This window comes from Mus musculus, chromosome 9, assembly GCF_000001635.26.
Source record: "Mus musculus strain C57BL/6J chromosome 9, GRCm38.p6 C57BL/6J".
Classification (NCBI taxonomy): domain Eukaryota; kingdom Metazoa; phylum Chordata; class Mammalia; order Rodentia; family Muridae; genus Mus; species Mus musculus.
The window spans coordinates 51,347,148-51,374,045 of NC_000075.6; the positions used below are offsets into that span (position 1 = coordinate 51,347,148).

The following is a 26,898-nucleotide window of genomic DNA, read 5'->3' on the forward strand; positions in this document are numbered from 1 at the left end:
TCAAGTAATTTAATTTCCCAGGCTAAGATGGGTCAGCAATAGCAAATTCAAAACGGAGAATAGCGAAACCCTCTGGAGGCTGAGAGCCTAGAATAAGAGGAGACAGGAGCTTGGATCTACACAATTGGAAACCTCCATCCAGCGGTGACGGCTGGATTGTCAGTCTCTAGGTTCCTGTTGCCTTTGCTGTGTGTGCAGGGATTGTGAAACATAGATGGGATCACTCAAGAGCTTTGTGGAAGTGAAGTGATGTCGCCAAAGATGTGTTTTTGCATGGATGTTATTTAGGCTCAGTGGAATTGCTAAAATGAACATGGAGAAGGAAGGTGTTCCAGACACACATCCTATAACTGTGTCTCATCCCAGAGTGTGTGGAGAGATAGCATGGCTTCCACTTTCTGAAGACCAAGGCAGATGGGATGCTTGGGAATTATAAGGAGAAAATTAGATTAATCTATCTGAGCTTGACCTCGGGTCAACAGCGAAACTTTAATCATCCTACATCCACTGCGTTCAGAAAGGCGGCAAACCCAAATGTGTAACAGCTTTCCAGAAACTGTTTCAATCCAAGGAGTTGAAAGTAGGACAAGTCTTGGCACTTAAAGGCGTAAAATTATTTGAAACACTTCATTTCACAATGCTGTTGAATAAATACAGCGTTACTCTCCCTAAGTGAGGCCAGGTGTGGAAACAAATTGCTTTTTTTTTTTTTCGTTGAACTTTTTAGAGGATTGTATGTGAAGCTTATTTTCATATCATACACAGTGCAGAGAGTATTTGACTGCTATTTGGTACTTGTGGTCAGTACTAAATGCTTGAGAAATGTTCCTTATAAATGCATTAATTTCATGCAAATTTTAATCTTCGATGTCTAATTCCAATAAAAGTAATTGAACAGCTGCCAAACATCTTTACATCTTTAATATTTTTCTACATAGACAACATTTATATATTGCTTGGGGATATTTGGAATTCTCAGGTTATTCCTGGTTTCCACTCTTGCGGCCAAGAATTGGCTGAACATATTTTTCTTTAAAAACTTACCTGTTACTCAGGTTGCTTTTGCTTTGTTTCAAGTCTAGTTTTGTGCTAGGCATGGTGGCACATGCCTTTAATTCCAGCACTCAGAAGGCAGAGATAGGCAGATCTCTATGAGTGTAAGGACAGCCTGGTCTATCTAGTATGGTCCAGGACAGTCACAGCATTGAACAGAAACCCTGTCTCAAAAATTAGTTTTATTTTATGTGTAGGGATGTTTGCAAACATATGTGTGAATGATGCCTGCAGAGCCAGGAAGTAGTGTCAGATTCCTCTGGACCTGGAGATATAGATGCTTGTGAGTGGCCAAGTGCATGCTAGGAACGAAACCCAGCTCACCTGGAAGAGCAATCAGTGTTCTTAAGCACTGAGCCATTTCTCTAGAGTCCACTATCTTTTAAAAGTAATAAATAAAATACGGTAGGTACAAATATCTATTTCTATAACAGCAACCCCCCTACCACCTTTCCTGTTCTAAAAATAGCCCTTATCCAACTTCCTGTTTCTTCCTGTTTGTAAATGAACCTCGACTTCTGTGTGCTGCTATACTGATAAATCATAATCAACTTTTCATTTATCTCTTGATAGACATTTACATGTTTTTGCTTATGTAAACTATACTGAAATTAACTTTGAAATATTTCTCATGTCTGTGGGCATATGTTTAGAAGTACCATTTCTGGGTATTGTTTATCTTATCTAACTGTCATACAGAATTGCCCCATGCTGGCTGTGGAAAGGTTCAATTTCATTACTGCATGGCAATTCTCATCTTATATAAAGTTTGTATCACTAGGCTCATGATTTTGAAAAATGTGCCAATCTGGTATGTATTGAAATGGGCAGGCTTTGTGTTAATGAGGAATTGATGGACTGCTAGTGACGATGAACATCTCCTTGGAACTTTACCTCCTTCAAATGGTTGTCGAAGCCCAGCAAATAAGTTGGGAGTATCCAGCCTGTCCACTGCCATGAGCTGCCTTCTTAATGCCAGACAAAGCAAATGATGAGCACAACATTGTGGGGCTGTCTGTCGTGATCAGAGGCAGAGGCCAAGGAATTCTGGGGGTCGAGAATATGTGTAAGCTGGCTTTGAACTCCCAGTGAGAACCCCAAAGCTCCTTCCAGAAGTATGTTGGACGGAGAGGGTGCACAAAGGCGTCCATGGAGAGAGCCAGGTTAACAAGACTTGGGGAGTAGAAAGTATTAGTTGCAAATTGTGAGAAACAAGTTCCGGGGGAGCAATGTAGACAGACAACGTGTGGAAAGCAGAGCTTGAAACACTCTGAAAGCTAGCACAGGTGGAACCTAGTGTGAGGAGGCTCGCCCTTATGGCCGTGCTGGCTGCAGTGGAGAGCAATCAGGCAGGTTTGCCAGTCTTAATGAGAGTTTCCACTTCCTGATGCATCCAGTCCTCTGTGAGGTCCAGCTGTCTGTAGCCCTAGAACCCGGAGCCAAGATTACTTGGCTGTCTGCAGTGAGGGGTTAGCAAGTCAAGTACAGAACTTGGAAGTAAAATTCTTCCAGATGCTTCTCCAAACTCTAGCCTTTACGTATCTGTTTTTAAATCATCTCTGTGAGGTACTGTTGTTTGTTTTGTTTATGGCTTTTATCCCCCAATCTTTATAAAAAAATACCTGACTGGAAGATAGTTTTATTATTTAAGTATAGCTTTGTATTGGTGCTACCTTCTATACAATCGATTCTGAGTGAACTGTGGGTTGTTTGCTTTCGCACACTGCACAAAACATTTATTTTATGCACATTTACCTGTAAACTGACACATCTGAGTAATATTTATTTGTCTCGATACTTATAAAAATTAAATTTATACTTTTTACCAAAGTTCTTGCTAGTGAATAAAAACACATTTTCCTTTGTTGTATACCTTCAAATATGTAACAGCAAAGCAATTGTAGCTTTACAAAAAAAGTCAGACTTATAATTTTTCTAATTCAGCATAGTACTCATAAATTTGAGGGATTATTGAAGCCTTGACAGGTTTCTCAAGAGGCAAGGATGAGTTCAGATAAAGGAAATAAGGCTGGAACATCTGTGTCTTAGCGCCCCCATCAGGGCACAGTCACTCTTTGTGAACAGAGTTAATTCCCTCGTGAACATGGACCGGCTTGTGGGAGCCTCCGACCCTTCTGCCATGTGGGCATGCATTCACACCTTCAAGACACGCACAGCAAGAGATTCCGTCGTTGAAGTAGGTAGCAAGCCTTCACCAGATACCAGTTCTTTTTGTGCTGTCACACTGGACTTCCCAGCCTGACAGAACTAGATATAGCTTGTTATGGATTGCCTGGCATACAGCACATTGTTACAGAAATCCGAATTGAACAAGACCACCACAGACCCACCGAACCTGAGCTTCCATGTTAGAACTTAGCTTGATCCTGTGAAGACAGATGAGCTCAGCAATGTGGATGCCAACATAGCTGTCTTTGAATTCCTCACAACTCAATATATATATCGAAAGAGGAAAAGAGACCGGAGAGGAGAGGTCACACAGGAGGGGGAGTGAAGAGTCGGGCATATGAGAGGGAAGGAAAATCTACTAAAATACTTTGTTTGAAATGCCATGATGACTCTAAATGCTAATCATTTTTATTTTAATTCAAGATCTTGGTGAGATGTCCATAAATGTCTGGCTCCATAAAATCACTTATAAATCAATAATCGAACCATGGTTTCAGTTGCTGTAAATTAATAGTTACCTCAAGGGAGGATATTTCTCAGTTTGAAAGACTAAATGTTTTAGAGGAATGTGTTCTTTTAAATTGACTTTAAATTTTTGCTTATTTGTGCCTGTTAGCTGGTAAGTCTTTGATAAGAAGGCTATAATCTGTATAACCACAGGAGTTAGACATAGAGTAAGGGACTGGGGGTGGAGAATCTATCTCAGTTGGAAAGGGAAATAGAATGGCTAGCTAGGGATAGATGTCGGGAGTGGGTGGGAATGGGAGGATCAAAAAGGAAGAAGTAGGAAAGAGGGAGATTAAGGAGAGAATATGGGGGAGGGACAGCTAAAATTAAGGTCCATCTGAGGGGTTGCATGGAAACCTAAATAAGCAGAAGCATCCTATAACGTATAAATATATGATGGCAATCTAAGTGCAGTCACCAAATAACGGGAGGGACAGAGCCCCAGTTAGACAACTCTTGTCTACAAAGGAAGCCTCTAGTTCTAGGAATGAGTTACATCCAATAGAGTTGTTGGCCAAAGGGGCTTCATGGGAACCCACACACAAGCCTGGATATTGTCAAGTCTTCTGGTTGCTCTCCACTAAATAACAGTAAGTCCCTGTTTCTAAAGACAACACCTATACAACTCATTAAAGATGAAGAACTCATTAATCATTGACCTGGTATCTACCCAGAACCTTCACTCCTATGGGCTAGTGTTTATGCTACTGGAAAGGTAAAGACCAAGCCATCTTTAAACCCTTCAGCCTATGATGATGCCCTGCCTGCAAGATTCACAGGCACAGTGTACAAAGCTTGTGGGAGTTACACACCAGATATCTGATTGGATTTCAGGCCCAGTTCATGAGATAGAACTCATGCCTGAAACTGCTCAGGTGACCAAGAACCTGAGACTAGATAGACAGGGGACCTAGAAGAAAACTAAAAAGTACTGTTCTGCTGAAGGAACATAGCAATCAAATGACTTCCAAAGACACTCTACTGTACACATTGTTCAGTGTCTTGCTCAGTCACCATCTGCAGGGGATGTGGAACACAGAGACCCACAGCTAGACAACATGCAGAGTGAGAGACCTTGGAGCATTCAGTCCTACATGAGATGTCTCCATCAAATCTCTCCCCGCAGGGCTCAGGGAATCCCCCAGAAGAGAAAGCAAAAACATTGTAAAGGCCAGAGGGGATGGAACTGAGGAATCAAGACCTCCTAAGCACAGCAGGGACGATGCTCATACGAACTCACAGAGAATATGGCACTGTGCACGTGACTTGCACAGGTCTGAGTCTGTACAAGTCTGGGCCTGATGGGGTCCCAGACTGAGAGGGGAAGTGGACACAGGTTCCCATCCTTAGCTCAGAAGCTACCTCTAATTGCTAATGAAAAATTAGTTTTCTCCAATGCAGTCTCTCTGGGTACGCAAACTACTCTTTAGGAATTAGGCCCCATACTCAGCAGTATATATGGTCAACAGATACTGAACTTGTACTGAACTTAGTGGCTTAGTGGGAATTTTGAGGTTCTTTGTCTCAGAGTGCTGTGTCAGTTTTTTTTTTAAGATATATGTCTTTTTAAAAAAATACATGTTGTGGTTTCCAGTTTTGTGTTTTTATAGGATTTCTGTGTATGAAAACATGCACGTCTCTGCATCTATATATGTTTCTTCTGCATTTTATTCAGTTCTTTTTCTTGTTTGTTGTTTTGTCCTGTTCTGTTTTTTAAGTCTTATGATTTTTAGATGCATTTTTTTTCTGACAAGAGAGAGAATGAATGGGTGTGGATTTGGATGTGAGGGAAAGGTGGGGAGGGTCTGGGGGCAGTTGGAGGAGGGAAACCGTAATCAGAATGTATTGTATGAAAAATATCTACTTTCAAAAATAGAAAAATGAAACTTAAAAACATCAAAAATAAAATACCAGTATTAATAAACTAATACATGTTTGTCAGTATAGGAATTATTGGGGTCTGTCAAATGTTAGCTCCTGCCATGGCATTTAAAGTGTTTTGAGTGACACAACTCAGTCTCAACTATACCCGGATATCTGTTTTAACAAGCTCTTCTGTGGACTCCACTACATTTTATTCAGGGTTTAAGCTTTGAGCAATTATCCTATTTTATTCTTTGTTATTTTCTGTGAACTCAAAAGCGGCAGTGACATTGACCTGATTAATCATTGCATGTGGGTTCTTAATTTACTGTATGAGTCACTGCCTCAACAGATGACTTTTAGCCTCTCTTCTGAGCTAAAATGCAGAGATCTTGTGTGTGGTTTCCATTATGGCTAAGAGAGTCTTGGTAGACAGAGTGTAGCATTCAGCCTAGTGGGCATTCATTATACACGTGTGTGTGTGTGTGTGTGTGTGTGTGTGTGTGTGTGTGTTTGGGGTACCAGGGACACAAAGATTAATAATGAATACCTCACATCTAGAGACAGATGTGAACATATCTATAGCTTGCTGCAGGAGAATCAGACAATTGCTATTATAAAGATGGGAAGATAGGGCCAGGCTGTGCAAGGGAGATAGGAATGCACTCTGCTTACTGGGGAGTATGTTTTGAGCTAAGCCTTGGGGGACTGTAAAGGACTATAAAGGAATTGACAAATATACAGAAATGAGTTTCTCCAGTTATCCAAGACTTGCTTACCAATTCAATATGGTAGGACAGTGCTCAAGGGGCAGGGCTGACAGAAAGCTAGAGTGATAATTTAGGGGTTACACTAGTTGGCTGTTGCTATTTACAGATCAACTCCAGAACTTAGCAGCTTAAAAACAGCTGGTGATTTCACAGCTTCTGTGAGTGGGAACTTAGGGAATGCCCCTGGTGGATGATTCTGGCTCAGAGCCTTGCACGAGGTTCTATTGAGATGTCAGCCTGGCCTGAAGCTGCCTACATATGTGACATGGCCGGAAAGTCTGCTTCCGTGGGCTCTCACACACATGTCTGAACAGCCTAGCTCAGGCTTGTTTCTGGAGAACTGCATTGCTCATCTGTACACTGCTCTGGAGAGCTGTTTGGGTATCTTCATGGTACAGTTCCTAATTTCCCCTGCAGTGAATGATTGGAGGAGATAATACAGTACATCTTTTATAGTTTGTCCCTGGTGTCCCATACCTTCACTTTACAATACTCTATTGGGTACACACAGGTCAGCTTTATTAACATAATAAAATGTGAAGATCAGAGTCATTTGAGTTCATTGTGGAAACTTGACTACCTACTTCAGGGGCATATTATTGCCAAGTGTCCTGTGTACCTAGGTAGTTTTAATTAAACAAAATTCTGGGAAAAACAGTAGAGTCTCTTATTTAAAATAACAGCCATGAGAACAATAGCACATATTGTAGAAAATTCAGAATACAAAAAAGAGAAAACTATGGTCTGGTAATGCAGAGAGGACTGCTGTGGAGATTTTTAGATAATTTGCTTGATGTCTTCTCCTGCTGATAAGACTTGATTTTTTTTTCAGTTCCTGGCATAATGAAATCCACTTTTATATAAATACAAAAGTAACAGAGAGATTTTATAAGCAGAGGCTAAATTGGGATATCTAGAAACGTGTGACAGAGAACAGCAAAGTATTAGAAAGGATAAGTTGTCGGACAACACGGTTACAGAGACTTTGTATCTGGGACTCCGAAAATCAGATGACTGACCAGGTGTTCAGTGTAGGGAAAACAGATCAAAGATTTGGTAAAATTTCTAGGGACATGGATTCATGTGGAGTAGTTACAGGCCTGTGTTTGGTATGTGTTAGAGATGTCTGCTAGACAGGCCGACACTGCTGCTGTCCAATAGTTAGGAGAGACGTTAAGATGCAGAGGAAAGAAATGTGAATGATAGGAGTGAGGTGCTGGGGTGGACATGGGGGAGGGGCTTCAGGGCTTATGATGAATAAATAGCTCTGGAGAGAGAAAGGGGAGAGTCTGACATTGAGCATCTGCAAGTCCTTCTTCAATATCCACAGGAGATAATTCCCAGGTTCCTTCCCTGATGTGCTGATACCCAAATACTTAAGTTACTGATAAAGTAAGGTGCATACCTGCATAGAACCCGTGCACACCTTCCTCTATATTTTAATTATCTCTAGATTACACATGTAAAATGTACATGCTATATAAATTGCTGTTATACGATGCTGTCTGTGGAATATTAACAAGAAGTCTGTAGTGTTCAGTTACACACCGCCTTCCCTTATATTCTTCCTGAGAACATTTTATCCAGGAAGAGTTGATTTGGTAGACATCAAAGCAGCAGACCTTGCAGAGGCCTTGCTGTCCTAGGTACTGAGTACTTGCTATCTCATTTAACTCTCTCATTACAGTGGAAAGTGCTGGTGGCTCCCTCTTAGGGGTACGAGACACAGGTTCAGTGTGGCTAAATGACTTTTCTGGGATTACCCAGCTAGTAAATGTTATAATAGACCTGGAATTCAGACCCAGATCTGATTACTGATAGTTTGAAGGCCCAGAATCTTTCTTGCCCGCCTGCCCCACATCTGGACAAACAGACGAGACAGTCTGGTGCTCTTTTTTGGCACTGGTAGGAGGTTCCAACTTCACAGCTGAGCCTTCACTCCAGAACAAACTAATTGCAGTAAAGACCACACCACTCTTCTTCTTTGCCTGTGGATCACATCAGATTTGGTCCTTGGAGCCGATCCTGCTCTATTGAGAAAGTCTCACTAAGTGAGTAATAGGTTTTCAAACATATCCTTGGGGGCATGTCACCTGGCTCCAGTCTCACCATTAAAACTAAATTTTAGGTGGATGTGCAGGGCCCATTTTGCTCTGCAGGGATATCTGTAGTTGATCCTGTAGGCAGGATGTCTGAGAGTTTCACACCACCAGGGACTTTCCTCTCTTCCTACAACACAGAGACTCAGTGTTCCTCCCTCTAACACAGGCTCTTCCTCTTGAGGGGGGAAAGATGGCACACTGATGGATTCATTTGGGAAGGTTCTAAAGGAGGCTTCAAAGCTGTTGGAAATAAAGAGGAAAACGGAGACTAGAGGGTGGTAGCAGGGTGGAGGGCCTTGTATACTTGGGGAAAAGACAAAGAAGGTGGCTGGGGAGAACAGATACAACTCTAGGGCAGTGCTGTGGTTGCCTACACATTTGCAGTTGTGCTGGTTTGCATGAATGAGCAGTGGGCTGAACCTGGGGAAATAGCATACATATAACTTTAGTATATTCATAGACCCTGGACCACTCACCTGGAAAGTCAGTCAGGGTTTCTGTCACTGAAAGGTATCTGTAAGAATGAGGGCTTCGTGGGGGAATTGATAGAGGACAGTTGCTGAGTATCTTAAAAATGGGGCTATACCTTTTTGTAGAAGAACAATTTGGTCAAGGTGAAGAGGATGAAGTGTCACTGAAGAAGTACCCAGGATCAACTCTTTTCTGAAGCAGCTACACACATGGTGAGGATAGCCAATGGAACATCAGTGCTTAGACTACGAAATAAGGACCTAAGTCCTCGGCAATGGCCAGGAGGTGACAGTGAAGTAGAAGTGTCAAAGGGATCATAAGAATATGGACCTGGTGGTGCCCGATGTTATCATTCACAGAAAGAAAAATGCTGACCTGATCTGTGCTTCCCCAGGGATCTCAAGTGGTGGCAGCTAATTTACAAATGGCAATGAACTGTGTAGACTACAGTTCTCTGTACTGGCTTCATGTGTGCCATGTGTGGTTAAGGGATTCGGGGCACAGAAGGCAGTCTGTCAGAACAGAAGTAAATACATAGCAGAGGGTTCCCTATGGCATGCTGTGTCCCCTGCTCCCTGAACATGACAAACTGTTAGGCTGCACAGGCTGAATCCTAAGCAGTCAGGACCACTGCTGGGTTTTGTTGAGCAGGCTGTTGGGAGGAGAGACAGTGATAGCCTCTCCCTTCAAAAAGCTTGCTATCTATTTGGGTGGACAAAGCTATTGTACCTAAGGCGAGAGGCTTCCAGTGTAAACCATCTATACAGGGTTTACTTTTAGAAGAGAGACGCATCAGGTAATTCCCACAGGGGAAATGTTATGGACACACATGGAAGATACTCTGTATAAAAAAGGCAAAGAGCTCAGCAGACCGTGGTGTTTCAGAAAGCTGTAGGAAGGAAAGTCTCCAGTACACAGAGTCTCTCTCTTCTCCAGGCCCACCCTTGTTGACTCTGGATTCCAGGACACTGCCAAAAGGTCCTTGATGTTGAGTTGATAGGAGATACAAGCTAGAACTAAGAGGTTTGAAGGAACTACTGGTTTGAGTGTTTGCTACCCAGCAGCTCTTCTTCTGAGACTTGGTAGGCTATGGATGGTCTGTGGTTTACCAGCTATCCGTGTCCCACTGGCCAAGGAAGCCTTCCCTTCAGCTGTCAGTATTACTGAGATTCTGTAAGGCCTTGTCTTCCTTACTCTGTGATACTGATGATTGAAGTTGCTCCTGATATTGCCAGTACCTGGTGTTCTACCTGCTTGGTTCCCTTAACCCCAACTCTGCTTTGCCATTAGTCTCGTCATAAATGCCACAAATGCTGCTAGAATATGGCATCTGCTACCCTAATATGTATATGCATATGTATTATATATAATGATTACATGCTTCTATTATATGTGAACAGGTATGTACATCTACACTGATATCTATATATTATGTTCTTCTTTCTCTAAATCTCCTCTATCAGCTCACCGGCTTTTATGCTCAACATTTTTTTTCAACATCCATGAGGGACTTCTACACAGAATGACACATAGTTGATTCCTTTGACATTACACATAGTCACAAAGAGAATCTCCTAGAATCCTACTTCCTTCTTCTTACTGTTGCTTCTACAGACCCATAGGGATCTCTACTTTATGGTTCACTCACACCCAGCTTCTTAGAATGAAAAATGAACCCAACACGGTCTCAGGATAAAAGAACACAGAGATCCAAGGTGTAACCATGGCAACATTGGCACAAGTGATGGCAATGCAATCTGTAACTGTGTATGTTATCACAAAGGTGTGTTAGGTAGCAATTCAATGTCAACAGAGTCATCTTCTTCATTGAGTCCCTGAGGAATCATGTTTGTCCTAAGTTTGTCCATGGATCCAAATCAAGTTGCAGTCTCTGTAGCCCTGTGAACACTCAGACTGCTGTTTAATGAGCGTTCTGTGCACAGTATTGTTTCTAAGAAAGTAGTTGCTTTCAAGATGCCCACAAAGCTCTATGACCCTCACTGATTCTTCTGTATACCCCCTTCCTTACTTTGATATTTTTGCCTGTTTCTTTCTCTTTTTTTTTTTTAATTCTGAGCTTGATCCTTCATGAGCTTTTGACAGACTATTTAAATCACAATCTCTTTTCTCTCTTGCAGCTTCTGTAAAGATTTTCCCATAATTTTCAGTAGAGTCACACTCAGGAGCAGTGTTAACCAGGATGACGGTATCCAGATGCTCGGGCATCTCATTATAGCTGGCTTTGTTGTTGTTGTTGTTGTTGTTGTTGTTGTTGTTGCTGTTGTTGGAATGATGGCATATAAATGAGAAGATCTGAAGTTCAATTGCATGGCCATGTCTTGGGCTAAGCCTCATTTGTTTCTCTTAAATTACACAAGACAACAGGATGGATGGGGATTGTGTTGGATTATAACAGAGTATGAAGTACCTGATATACAGTCAGTGTCCTTCACTGGGCTTCAGTTTCCCCATCAATAACACACCTTAAAGAAAAGTACATAGCTGGGTGGTGGTGGTGCACACCTTTAATCCCAGCACTTGGGAGGCAGAGGCAGGCAGATTTCTGAGTTCGAGGCCAGCCTGGTCTACAGAGTGAGTTCCAGGACAGCCAGGGCTACACGGAGAAACCCTGTCTCAACAAAGCAAAGCAAAGCAAAGCAAAGCAAAGCAAAGCAAAGCAAAGCAAAGCAAAGCAAAGCAAAGCAAAGCAAAGCAAAGCAAAGCAAAGCAAAGCAAAGCAAAACAAAACAAAAGTACATATTCCTGTTAAAGCAAATTGCATGTGTGTAAAATAGGCCTGTGTTCTTCAGTTCACAATTTTAATATTTACTATGGTGAAGTCTGTCAATTATGATAACATGCTCTGCTTAAATAAATAAACAAATTTGAATTGGAAGAGATAGGGTGAAAGTGGGCCTAGCACGGACAGAACTGAGGCCAGGGCTCCCTTTCTGAATTCCAGCATGCAGAGAAGTTTGATAGCCATTGGGTTAGCTGACTTCTGAGTCCCGGTTGTCTTGAATGAATCTGTGTGATCTGTCCTGGCGATATCTGCAAGTTAAAACTGTGCTCTTGGGCCCCGCCCAGACGTACCTCATCAGAGTCTACTCTTGTAGGATCCTCCTGTGGTTCATGTTCCCATTAAGGGTCAGAAGGCAGTGATTTAGGATGCCGTGGTGCCAACTTGGCAACATGGTGGAATAATACAGTGTTTCTTGTGTTTGGGGTTTCATTCCTTTGAGGTCCTTTCCAGCTTTCCAGTTCTAGCATTTTAGTATTTAACCCATAAAGGAGAAATCCCACTTTAATAGAAAGGTGAATTGTGTCACTTAGCTGTGTCCTTTGTGCCCTTAGAAGTTGAGGAGTAAACCAGGGGCATGGGGAGGAGTAAGATGTGTTGGTTACTCTCTGTGGACAGCTTCACATTCCACCATGAAGGTCTTTGCTGTTGGGAGAATACATTTCAGTCCTGATGCTTTTATTGCGCATTCATTGGCTATCTTCAGTCAAAGTACTTGGGTGCAGCACTCCACTAAGCAGGGTAACTCTGTGCTTTGTGAATGTCTGCCTTCCTAGATGAGGGACTCTGGAAAAGCTTCTACTCACCACCCATTTCCACTTGAGAAGTTTTATCTGACTCCAGGGTCATAGGTATATATGGTAGGAACTACGAATAAAACATTGACTGATAATAAACCACAATGGAGTTTGTTTTAAGACAATTCTTTTTTTATTAATTTTAAATTAATTATTTTATTTATTCACACCCCAAATGTTGCTCTCCCTCCTGGCTCTCCCTCCCAGAGTTCCTCACCCCCTTCCCTTTGCCTCTAAGAGAGTGCTCCTTTCACCCCCAACTCAGGTGTCCCCTAGCTTGGGGCATCAAGTCTCTATGGAGACTCTCTACAGAGACTCTAGAGTCTCTATAATTCTTTTATATATATATATATATATATACACATATATATTGTTTGATATACATATTTATTATGTATGTATATACATATATATAATTTTATCACTTATTAAGATGAAAATGGAGCTTCATGAATGGCTCAATGAGTAAGAACACTTACTGCTTCTGCAGAGAATCTGGTTCAATTCAGTTCCCAGCACCCATATCAGGCAGCTCACACCTGCCTGTAACTCCATTTCTAGGGAATTCAAGTGCCCTTGCACAATGTGATACACATAAACTCACATGTCTATCTAACTTTAAGTCTAAATCTAAAGCAAATATATGAAGCCAAAAGCAAATTTAAATTTGCATGCTAATGAGATTGATGTAGTCATTTTTACATAAAGAAATTAAATCTTGGCTAAATTTTTGATCTTGTATGTAGATCATTTTAAATGCTTTTTAGAGTTGATTGACATTCTGACTTAGGTCTACAATACTGTGTCACCTAAATAAATGGTTAAAAAATGGGCAGAAGTATTTTTAGGGCTATTTGAGAAAGAGTTAGAAAGTAGAAATTCTGCCCTAATCTCAAGTCTACACCGAATATTTTTTTTAAATGTAAGTGAATTCAGGAACTTAAATAGCAATTTTTAAAAATCAAACTTTCTAATATAATCCAATCCAAAGATACACTAACTCAATAACTCTGTATCGAGGAACAATGATAGGAAAATATTGGAAGCCTTTTGTTTTCCCTAATGAAGCCTCTATCTTTGTATAAGAGCTGAATGCATCGTAGGCACAATAAGAGTGCTGTAATTCACACCATACGGTAGCCTCAAATCTGAGCTGTTTCATGAAGTGTTCCTCGTCATTGTGTGGCTTGATGTAAGACACTGGTATTGCTTTTAGAACGGAGGCTGTGGGGAACTTGAGTGAAGCAACATGGGTAAGTTCCACCGGAAACACCTCGGGCTCTCCACATGCTTGGTTCTGAAATAACCTTTGGATAATACATGTTCCGGAGCCTTTTGTTCATGCCAGTTTTATTGGGACTCTCACATTCAGTGACCCCTGTGCAGTGATGACACAGTTTCAGGTGATGGGGCTGGATCACAGTGAGACTCACGTTTCTCATCGCTAGTATTGTTCTTTTCTAATAGAAGCTTTCATGCCAATCAGGGGATCTGTCTGAACTTCTCAGGCAGGCTTTCAGATGGGAGAAATTCTTAATCATTTTAATGCATGATTTTGGTATCAACTAGAGTTATATATGAAACATATATATATATATATTATATATATATTTGCACACACATATAACTATATATAGATGTAGCCTATGAATGTGGTGATATTTAAAGGTTCCCCCTCTCCAAGTTCTTTCCATTTTTAGGTGATGTATATAAAAGCTGAATAGGAATTGTGATGAATGATGAAAGTAGCTATTTTTACCCAAGCTAGAAATCTATTTTCAGTAGAATTATTACTGGAAAAAAAATGGATGTTTCTCTCTGGACCCCTCTCTAGGAATCTGTTCGTGCTGTTGGCTGGTGTCTTCGGAGGAAGCATATAAGGTTCTATTTAAACAAAAAGAACCGAGGTCTTTCAGGTTCAAGGCCAGTTGGTAGTGTATGTTTTCAATCTTGGCTATTTATTTATTTATTTATTTATTTATTTGTTTATTTATTTTTCAAATCATCAAATGGGTAAATAAAAGGTAGCCTTTGGCTATAGAAAGAGAGCTACCCCATTTGCATTTATCCTTAGACTATCTTTAATATGATGTTCCGAACTCACTGTGCTCAGTCAAGAGGTTTGAGTGCTACTTGGCTGTTGAATTACAAACTGGCCATGACTTTGAATCAGACATGCCATGTATATTATATAATATTAATAAACATGTTAAAAGGCTGGCACTATACCTCAGTGGTTAAATATCTGCTTAGCACGTATAATATAGTGTTCTGTGTTTGAATCCTCAGCATCAAACACACAAAAGCCTGATTTTTAAATTAAAAATACAGCTAAAGAAGGGCTGGAAGGGCTGCATAAAGTCCTGGGTTTGGTGCTCAGCACCACAGAAACTGACCTTGAGGTGCATGCCTGTCTTCTCTGCACACAGGTCTGTGGAGGCAAGAGTGTCAGAAGTACACACACACGCACACACACACACACACACACACACATACACACACACACACACTATATATATATATATATATATATACACACTATATATATATATATATATATATATATATATATACACACACACACACACACACATATACATATACATATACATATATACAAGAGTATCAGAAGTACACACACACACACTATATATATATATACACACACACACACACTATCACACACAGTGTGTGTGTGTGTGTGTGGCTAGCCTGGGCTGCAGGAGTAATCATCAACAAACAAATAATCAGACAAACAAAACCAGTGCCAGTCTTTGGGGTGCCTGGGATATCATTGCCACTCGTGGCTTATTTCCAGGCCTCCCCATTATTAGCACTGACCCCCTTGTGTGACCTCGACTGTCCTTGTCTCTGACCTTGCTGACCTGAAGATAGACAAACAAAAAAGTGCACCAAATGAGAGAGAAATGCTAAGCACCTCAATTTGTTCACAATAAAATGATCACTATGCTTAGAAATACACACAATTAAAATAACTAATATAAATTATACCTTTAAAAAACCTTCCAATGCCTATTACATGTAAGAACAAATTAAGCAAGTTAGATAATGATGACTTGTTAGAACCCAGGAATGTGTCAATATAAATTTTTCTAAGTGTTAAAACTTTCACTGGACTTTATACTACTAGCCCAACAACTCTTTTTCCACTCCCTGCTCCGTGTTTCCCTTTAAAACTGTACTTAATATTCAAAATGCTATGCATTTCCTTTCTCTGTGTAGATGCTGTGGACAAGGACTGTGTTTTATTTGCTCAAAGGGGCCTAATATCAGAAGGAAAACATAGGTCCTTCCACCCTTCCGATCTCCTTTCTCTGCGGGATGAGAGGGTTATAAAGCTTGCCCAGGAAGCCTTGAGGCACTTCAAGGGTGGGAACAGCTGGATCTGTTTGTCTATCAAAGGAAAATGTAACCATAACATATGGGGGGGGGGTACAGTTTTCAAGATGGGGATGATTCTGAATCCGAATGACTTGTAGTCTTCAGTTTAAACTTCTGCAAATTCCTGTTGGTGGGGAGACTTGAATAATACAGTCGCTGATCTAAACCATCTGTCTTCAAAGATACTCAGCTTGTCTGAAGAGACTAAGTTATGGTCTACGAGGAAGGTTCCAACTGTACCTGAAGCCAGGTCTGTGGCCACATACAAATCGATCTTTAAGCTTTGGGAAATCTCCCAAGACACATGAGTTTTGGAAAAGTACCTAAAGCAAGCACACACTATATTTGAAAGAATACCAATTATTTATTGAGTGTTTATTATGCACAAGGAACAACATAAAGAGTTTAAGATGGTCTTTGCTTATATCCATTATCCAAATCCATTATCTCTTATCAGAAATGTAAGGCAATAATCATGAGCCTTACCTCTCTTTGTCTACTTGTATGTATTTGAATCTCTTCCTTAGCTCCTCAAGGCTCCATACTTAGGACTGTCCTTGGGCTACTTAGATGGGTGGCAGATGTACCTTGTTTCTTCAGAGACATTCCTCAGTTTCTTCTAGGGCTCAGTGTTCCTGGTTGGGTGTATGTACATCTTTATACAGGCTACATATCTTTTCCTGAATAATAAAACTCCATTATATATATAAATACATATATTTAAAATATAGTATATATTTAGGTATTATATATTTATCTAATATATAGTATTAATATAGTATATAAAATATATAAATAAAATGAATATATATATATATATATATATATATATATATATATATATGTAGTTCATGCTTCAAAAAGGGACATGTTTCATACTGTGGAACCCCAGTTGTTTCCCCTGAAGTGAGTTCCTTGTTCTTTTTTTTTTTTTTTGTCATCTAGAGTTTGTATCAGGAGGTGACCATTATTGTCACTATCTATTGTTCTCAGCTCTGAGACCTTGCATAGATTCCCACCCTGTGAGATGCGATGCAGTTACATTTGTGTTCTTTGTCATTCTCTGCACATATGCACACTGAAGTCTCCATTCACCCAATGCCACCAGAAACAAAGGAGGCTGAGCAAATTCGAGTGACTGTGAGTCTCAGTGCGTTCATTCAGAGGTCAATGGAGCACTAAAGCCTTTTGTTCTGTGTATGTGGCTGTGATTTCTTACGATGCCCCATTCAGACCTGTCTAGTCTCACCCTCTATTTCTCTCAGCATGCCTTCTTCCAAATCTAATAGTTTTCCAGACTTAGCCTGTTCCTCACAGTCTTCTTTAAGGGTCTTCCATTCAAATTGGCTTCCACTGGAATTCTCTTCATGTATTTTTGGGTTCTTGCAGCATATGTACTGTCCACCCAGCATTTAAGCTCCTCATCACATACTGTTCTTGTCCTTCTTTTGAATTACTGGCTTTTCATGAGAGGTCTTAGATATTGTATGTCTTGTCAATGGTAAGCTCTTTTCAAGACCCACCAATGAAACTACCCCTTTGCAAATTCTTCATTCCTTGTAATCATCCCTTGCTCACAAGAGACATTGAATAACTATATGTTGGATGGACTGGGTCACTTCTCTTAGCTTCTTTTTTTTTAATTAATTAATTTAATTATTTATTTTTATTACATGTTTTCCTCAATTACATTTCCAATGCTATCCCAAAAGTCCCCCATACCCCCCCCCCCACTTCCCTACCCACTCATTCCCATTTTTTTTTTTTTGGCCCTGGTGTTCCCCTGTACTGGGGCATATAAAGTTTGCATGTCCAATGGGCCTCTCTTTCCAGTGATGGCCGACTAGGCCATCTTTTGATACATATACAGCTAGAGTCAAGAGTTCCGGGGTACTGGTTAGTTCATAATGTTGTTCCACCTATAGGGTTGCAGATCCCTTTAGCTCCTTGGGTACTTTCTCTAGCTCCTCCATTGGGAGCCCTGTGATCCATCCAATAGCTGACTGTGAGCATCCATTTTCGTGGATGCTCACAGTCAGGCCCCGGCATAGTCTCACAAGAGACAGCTACATCTGGGTCCTTTCGATAAAATCTTGCTAGTGTATGCAATGGTGTCAGCGTTTGGAAGCTTATTATGGGGTGGATCCCTGGATATGGCAGTCTCTACATGGTCCATCCTTTCGTCTCAGCTCCAAACTTTGTCTCTGTAACTCCTTCCATGGGTGTTTTGTTCCCAATTCTAAGGAGGGGCATAGTGTCCACACTTCAGTCTTCATTCTTCTTGAGTTTCATGTGTTTAGCAAATTGTATCTTATATCTTGGGTATCCTAGGTTTTGGGCTAATATCCACTTATCAGTGAGTACATATTGTGTGAGTTCCTCAGAACTACCCTCACCAGACTCATTTTTTCCCTGTCTCTCTCTTGTTTGTGGCAGATGCTGGTCCATTATTCTCCTTTTGTCTTTCCATTAACTTTGCCTTTTGGCCTATGCCTAAGTAAAATAGGCTTAAAGCTTCTTTGTGGTACATAAATTAGATAATGTATAAAATGCCCGCTAAGCATGGGTTAAATGTCTCACCATGGATGGGCTTTCCTCTGCATTCTCTAGACTCTGTCATATCTTATGGTTTTTTCCCCCTTGAACTTACAGTTTTTATAAAGGTTATGAAAACCTTTTGAAAAGGTTACTAATGCTATGGAAAAATTTGAGTGGAAATGCGTCAAGAACGCTCTCTTCACGTTCAAAACGTTTACCTTACTTTCCTGCACAGTCTCTGATGCTGGTCTTCTCTCAGCTGCTCATTTGCTGGATCTTTCTTCTGTTGTGTATGTTTAGCATCATTCCATCATTCCCTGACATCATCCCTGCAATATCAGGGCCACTCTAGTTTTAGTTTATTTTGCTCATTCTGTGCAGAACTCTGTCTTCAGTTAGGCTCATACTGTATAATGACAATAAACTATAAGCTGGACCCACAGAGATACCTAGGATACCTGGGGAAGGGTTTCAACATCTGCAGGGGCCATGTGTACATGTGTGTGTGTGTGTGTGTGTGTGTGTGTGTGTGTGTGCGTGCGTGTGCGTGTGCATAATATGTATGTGTGTAAATTCTGAGTATGTGTATGAATGTACAAATGGGTATATTAACATATACATGTATGTAGCTAACTATAAAAAGAGACATTAACAACCTCCCTGTTTCATAGTGGGCTCACACTCTGATCCTTATTCTTTTCCCAGGTTTCATTCTTGCCTCTATATCTGCTGCGACTTAAGAACATGAATGAGCTCGGGACCAGAGCACTGGATTCAAATCCTGTCTCCATCATACAGTGCTGTGAACTTAGGCAATTGGTTTTTTTTTTATTAGGTATTTTCCTCGTTTACATTTTCAATGCTATCCCAAAAGTCCCCCATACCAACCCCCCCAATCCCCTACCCACCCACTCCCCCTTTTTGGCCCTGGTGTTCCCCTGTACTGGGGCATATAAAGTTTGCAAGTCCAATGGGCATCTCTTTCCAGTGATGGCCGACTAGGCCATCTTTTGATACATATGCAGCTAGAGTCAAGAGCTCAGGGGTACTGGTTAGTTCATATTGTTGTTCCACCTATAGGGTTGCAGTTCCCTTTAGCTCCTTGGGTACTTTCTCTAGCTTTAAGCTGTATACTTTCACATTTTTTCCCTTGTAGAATCTGACTTAAAGATAGTGTGGACCTATTTCCTAATTTCACAAATACTACAAGAATATTGTAAAGCTCTTACAACTATGCACAGTAAATAAAACCTCAAAACTCTGTGTGTTGTGACAATTGGTCATATACTTTAATTGTCAGAGCAATGTTTCCTTTTATTTATTTATTTTCACAGAATTAGGAAATAGATACACCACTTGCCTTTAGACTGAAAACTGCTCTGCTTGTTGGCAAGCCCCTGACTCAGCAGCCACAGAGTGCAATGCAAGGTTTTCTGATTTTCTGGAACCATCCACTCTACTACCCCCCAGAGTCATCACTTCTTACTATGGCCTTATACTCTGAACCCCCTCCATAGACCCCCAAATTGCAGGTTATCTCTACTCCTGGTGTACACACACACACACACACACACACACACACACACACTTCATTTTGATATTTTTTTCTTCCTTTATACCGTTTCCTCTTCTTGGATGCTTTTCCTTGTATCTACTCATGCATTTACAGGTCTTATCTATCACTAGTGGATATTAAGTGGTTTGTACTTCCCTATGAGTTATCTCAGTCACAGAGTGAGACGCTATCAACTGTAAACTATGTGTCCAGAATTGCACTACTCCTTTCTATGTGTGACGTCATTGAACTCTTGAAGTGATTCCTAGATGGAACTTTTCCTCCATTAACCCCACAGTGCCTCACCACTTTCAAGCTTGCATTTGAACATTCACCTACTCATTAAATTTGGTTAGGGAAACTAAATCAACACGCCACTTCTGTGGTCATTTGTGGAAACGCAGAGTGGTAAATACTTGAGTCATCCCAATGCTACAGTCCCTGTTGAGATCAGAGGAAGTGATATGCCGTTTCATGGTATAACTCTTGCTGTAAATGGGTGCTCTGTTCACATTCCATTTAATGTTATTTTTTCTTTTACATTTTTTTTTGCTCTTTTTCCTAGTAATTTTGTTGTTTAAAATGTCCCTAGGTATTGTGGTAAATCGCCATTTTGTGTCCTTATTAAGCACAAGAAGGCTGTTATATACCTTACAGAGAAACTCATGGGTTAGATCAGCAGTTCTTAATCCCCTTTGGGAGTTGAACAACCTTTCACAGGGATTGTATATGAGTATTTATATTATAATTCATAACAGTAGCAAAATTACAGTTACGAAGTAGCAACAAAAATAATTTTTGGTTAGGGCTCACCACACATGAAGAACTATATTAAACGATTACAGCATTAGGGAGGTTGAGAACCACTGTGTTAGATAATCTTGTTGAGCTATGAGTTATAGTGCTGTTGGCCATTAGCTCTATGTTAATGGACCAGTATTATAGGATGCAGAGAAAGAAAGGGGAAACTGGCCAATTTGGGCATGATGCCACTTCCCAAAGTGCTAAAGTACTATCTCTGGATGTGATAAAGCTATGCAGGAGATAGAAAAGCAGATGGATTTGTGAATTCAGCATAGTGGATGCAGTGGACATGAGGCTGAAAGCCAAAACAATTTATAGGCATGCTCTCCAGGGTCAGGAGAATGTGGATCTCGTCTCGGCTAGCATTGCGTGGCTGCTGCACATGCTCCAAGAGGTGATACAGTGTGGAAGATGCTAAACTTGCAGATGCGGCAGAATCTGCAGAGCTGGATGCTGTCGATGAGCTTACAAATTACTTGCAGATTCTTATATTGAAAAGGGTCTTGCTCAAGTGCAGGCTTTCAATGCTGATGAGAGCAGTTTATCTTCAAAGGAAGTTGGCCAGTGAACCTATATCACCAATGGTGCTTCAGTTGGTGTGAATGTGACCAAAGTTCCCAGTAACCTGATCTTTGGTTTCCCTTAGGAGCTACAGTGTTGGTTAATTCTGCATACACAATACCTTTGTAAGTCACAACTGCTGTGAATAATGAGAATTGCCTGACCCTTGTTTTAAACTTTTCAGTATAGACTTTAAGATCTTGTATTGAAGACATGATACTATGTGGCCCCCTCTCCATTCATTGCATTATTTTATACACTCCTTTAAAAATTCCTGCCTTCAAGTTATAGAGGATTTGTTATAAGATCCTTTCCAGAAGGCATGGGGGCACAAAACAGAGTGAGCAACTTGTCATCCAGTGAGGGAGACAAATAAACTGAAGGTTGTCACAATGACTCAGAAAGGCACAGAAGAGGGGTTTCAATTCTTCAAGGGATTAAATATAGTTCAGTAGCTCACAGCTTAGAAATTGGGTGATTCTATCTATTGCTTAAATAACTAGTGAATTTAGGCTGGGTTGAGGCCTCATAAAGTCTTTGCCTCTATATAGCTGACTATCTATCTATCCATCCTTTTAAAGAGCTATAGTGTGTGGTTTGGGTAAATACTAAGAGAACTGCCCTATATTTTTACTAATATATATATATATATATATATATAATGCTTCAAGAGGAAGTAAGGCCTTGGAGTAGTGGTTCTCAATTTTTCCAATGCTGCGACCCCTTAATACAGTTCCTCATAATGTGTTGACCCAACCATAAAATTATTTTCATTGCTACTGTAACGAATAACTGTAATTTTGCTACTGTTATGAATCATAATGTAAGTATCTGATGTATAGGATATCTGATATGCAACCTCTGTGAAATGGACATTCAAGCCCCAAAGGGATTGCACCCACAGGTGGAGAACCACTGCCTTAGAGGAAGATAATTACACAGAAGAACCATTTTGTAAAGTTGTGAACACAACAAACAGAGCAGCACTGATTGGGCAAGGCAGGCGAGGCCAAGGATGCTGCCATAAATCCTCCACCAACTGCCTACCTGGTGGTAATGATCAGCCTAGCACATTTGCTAACGTACCATGCAAGAAGAGTGAGTGCCTTGTGACCCATGGGAAGCCCAGACTCTCTCCCTCCAGCAGGCTTGGCCATACCACACCAGGTCTAACTAATGATTGTGGTTTGGATGGAAACTTTATAGTCAGATAACAAATGAGTCACATTCCTTTCCATTCTTCTTTTGGCAAGGAGTGAATATAATTAGTGATCCCTTCAGCCATTTCAAATACTTCTGCTAGTCTATTTAGACGAAGACTTTCACATTTGCTGGAAAAGCTCTGGCTGATGTTCAACAAAGGCTGCATTTTTTTCAGCTATCAGTTTTTATCTTTTAAAGGAGGAAATTGGACAGAAACATCCATTTTAAGGGGGAAAGATGAGTGGAGGTTGGGTTAGCCTTTAGAGTTTTCTTCTCAGCTTCCTTGTGTGGACTTTGGTGTCACCCAGTAGACCCCTTCTGTGACTCCTGGACCCTTCTAGACTCATTGGTGAATTGTCTCCTCTCCTCTGTCCTCAGGCATCTAAGCAACTTCTTTGTGATTGTCAGTGAGAAGGCTCTGAGACAGACATCCTTCTCTCCTGTTATTCTGGATGCTACAGAATAAAAGAAGTCCTGGATCTTGAGGAAGAAAATGACTCATGAGCAAACTGACTATAATACTTTGGCCAGCAGAGGATTCCACGTACTATTATTCGGGAACAACAGACATACATGGTGAAAGGCAATTGGTGTGGAGCTTTCTTCCACTCTGGGGGCAATTGCAGGATGCCCAGGGTAACTCCCTCTCTTGGCTTTTTCTCAGTTCTTTTCTTTGTCTTCTGGGTGCTTTCTCAGGTTGGGTCCTGGAAGGGCACCTCCCCTTCACCTCTTTTTCTCTGCATCCCGTTTGGTGTCTCTGAATCCTATCCAAAGGCTGGTTGTCACAGCTGATTCTTTGTGGAGGTGGCTCCTTCTCCCATTGTCTAGGCTGTGACTAGACAATGATTACTTGTTATAAATCTCATTCCATGTGCACTCTCTTCTCCTCATAGTCTTGTCAACTCAAAGGCAGGACAGTGCTATTCACTTCCTTAATCTATCTTTCACCTATAGACTAGAGATTGGGGACCATGCATTTGCTCCACAGTGATTTTTGAAGGACAGTTTTGCTGATATGGCCCCCAACATTTACATGTCTACCAGAAACACTGAATTGATAAGAATTATTCATATAGACCCACAATGTCATAACTTTTTTTTCAATCAGAAATTATTTTGTTTGTGTGTTTCAAGAATGTTCTTTTTTTTTAAATTTATTTAAAGTAAAATACCTTTCAAGGTTTAGAAATGAAGCCATTTAACCATGAATCTTTGGAGTTTACTCACCGTGTCTATTTTGAGAAGCCTTTCCAAAAGACGGTTGTGTACCACCATCTACTAACAAGGGAGTTAGAATGAAATGTTCCCCTAACCTTTGATATTTGAAGACAGGCTCTTAAAGATGAAGGGAGGTTCACCTGACTTTGGTCTCTGGGAAATGGAGGACGATTTAAACATCCTTAAAAAAATATTTCCTTATATTCAGTGCCTTCCTTGAACAAGACTTCAATTCATCTCTCTAAGGGTTTCTATGGTCTCTATTAGTTTTTAAAAAGGTTTTGCCTTCATTCTGTATTAATTATTCATATTTTATGTGTGTTTGTGTAGGCAGTCTCTCTCTCTCTCTCTCTCTCTCTCTCTCTCTCTCTCTCTCTGTATGTGTTACTGTTTTTTTTAACCTATTCATAAGTATCTTATAGGGGATGAACTGGTAAGATCGAAATTAGAGCTATTCGCTACTATTTTCAACACTGTGTAATGAAAGGTTTGTTGAAGAAAGAGTTTGAAATTACTGCTTTCCGTGCCATGTTCTTTGTGAGTAATTTGAAAAGCATATGAATTATATGTTTTATTCTTTTCTCGGTAAGACAGAAAATTTTTCTTTTGAATAAAATCCTTCATTAATTTTTCTGTGTATAGAGGCCCTCACAGAATATCAGATTGGTGATCCACATTTTGTATAGTTCTATACTGTCAGATTCTCTTTAGCAAGTGAATCAGATTGTTCTTTTTCTTTCTTCTAATGGATTCTCTAGGTGCTAATAACCCATGCCTGTTGAGCTGTGGTGTTTTCAGATGCTGGGTATGGGTCCATCTGCTGTTCTCACCTGCAGAGTAAGGAACTTCCTTTTCTAAGCAATAAAAGCCAACACAAGCTGTGTGGCTCCTCCTGTGATCCAGTCTCTCAGTTTCTCTATGTGGTCACGGTCACAGGACAAAGTCAATTTTGTTGCAGAGTAATCAAGGAAATGTACATGTGAGTGTGCACGTGTGCAGGTGTGTGCATGACCATGTTTGTGTGTGCCTCTGTGTGTGTGTGTGTGTGTGTGTGTGTGTGTGTGTGTGAGTAGTCTGAGGTTGACCTTAGGTGCCTTCTTCTATAGCTTTCTCTTTCATTTTTTGAGACAGTCTCTCACTGAATCTATAGTTCACCATTTTGGCTAGACTGGCTGGCCAGTGAGCTCCAGGAGGCTGCCTGTCTACCCCTTCCCATCCCAGAGCTGGGGTTACAGGCATATGCTGCTGCAGTTGGCATACTGAGTACTAGGGACCCAAATTCAGCTCTTCATACTTGGATTTTACCCACTGAACCATTTCTCTGGTCCTAAGAAAGCAGTTTAAAAACAGTTACTGGGAACATTCGTTCTGCACACTTGTACATGAAACGTCCCGTGGGTATATACGTTTCGGACATGTGAGGCACATGCTATGCTTTCTCCTTGGAGAAGTGAAGTATGCTGCTGATGCATTAGGACTGTTGTGGGATCTCAACCTTGACAAACTTGTTTGCTCACGTTTCTTTGTTATATCCCTAGGAAGTTTAATCACGTGGATTCTTCTTTTCTATTAGCACCCTTTATCATTTGACTAAACACAGCTGGGGAGGGGGATTCTGGGAAAGGGATTAGGAAGCAGGGTTCAAAATGGCTGCAGGGAAACAGCTTCTCAAGGATTTATTCTTAAATCTGGCTTTTCAAGTCCTGATTGTTTGATCTGGTAATCTAGCAGGGCTTGGGATATAATTAATTAGTGTTCAGTAACTTTTCTGAATGGAAGAACATATGCATCCTGAATTCATAGGTGCCAGTATTTCCCCAAGTTTAGTCCTGGGGCTGGCTCTAGTTGTAATCTGAAACTGACTTTTACCAATTGACTAAAGCCGTTAACCAGTTATTTCCCTTCCATGGTTAAGAACCATAGCCTCTGACTCTTCATCTTTGGAAGCTGTGAGGTAGACATATACTCTTTTGGGGGGGGTGTCTCATATCATATTTCATATTCGGCGTTTGGAGGCAAATTGTTTTGAGGTTCAATTTACAGCTAAGAAGTCAACACCTAAGTCTATCCGATAGGAAGATGTACCGCGAACGACAGAGGAGATCACTGGGAAGAAATAGGATTTGCTGTTGAGCAAGAAGTCTGGTTGAGGCTGACTCCTGAAGTGTACATGGCAGTATAATGGAAGACCTCACAGTGCTCACAGTTGGCCATAGCAGGTCCATGACTGTGTCATCCATCCAGGTCTGCAGCACAATTGGAGACTTGTTATAGAAAGCTTAGCTAAGAGCCTGGGTTTTCAGGCTCCAAAATGTCAAGCTGAATGGATTTATTTTGCTTAAATGTTCCTGTTAAATATGTGTTCTCTCCTGTGGCTACACCAGACTCATCTTAACACCCCACAGGTCTCCAGATCATAATGGCACAAGACTTGCCCTTGTTGCTCAGGATTTCTGTGTGTTATAGTTGCCTATCTCCTCTCTCTATCCTTGCCCTCCCCCACCTGCCCTTTCCCTCTCAGTGTTAACCTCTGCTCTACACACAGACACACACACACATACACACACACGAGTATACCCACAACTCACCTGTATACCCTCATATACCACGACACTATGCATACACACACCCCACATACACATACACCACATAAACACATACATATACATTACTCTATCCCTCGCATCATACATACCACATACACACACACACATAACACACACACACACACACACACTACAATACACACATACTAGATACCACATACACATACATACATACATACCATACCACCCCTTACACCACACATACCACATACACATACCACATATGCACCACACACACTATACACATATACATACTACATACCATACACACACACACACACACACACACACACATATGCACAGACCCCACACAATATAATACATATACTACACATGTAGACACACCACACAGACACACTTACATATACACACTACACACTATGCACACATAGAACACACATACACCACACACCACAACACACATACACACTCTTTCTCATACATCCTTTCAGTTCTCT

General features: G+C 40.8%; 1 long non-coding RNA gene across 1 annotated transcript in view; it reads left to right on the forward strand.

The window, feature by feature from the left end:
• The window catches only part of Gm39338, a 58,527-nt gene extending 34,112 nt beyond the window's left edge, over nt 1–24,415 (forward strand). Inside the window, exons 2-3 of the long non-coding RNA XR_870736.2 lie at nt 19,199–19,328; nt 22,995–24,415. This is a non-coding gene — a long non-coding RNA (predicted gene, 39338). The remainder of the gene's footprint in view (nt 1–19,198; nt 19,329–22,994) is intronic.
• The last annotated feature ends 2,483 nt before the right edge of the window (nt 24,416–26,898 follow it).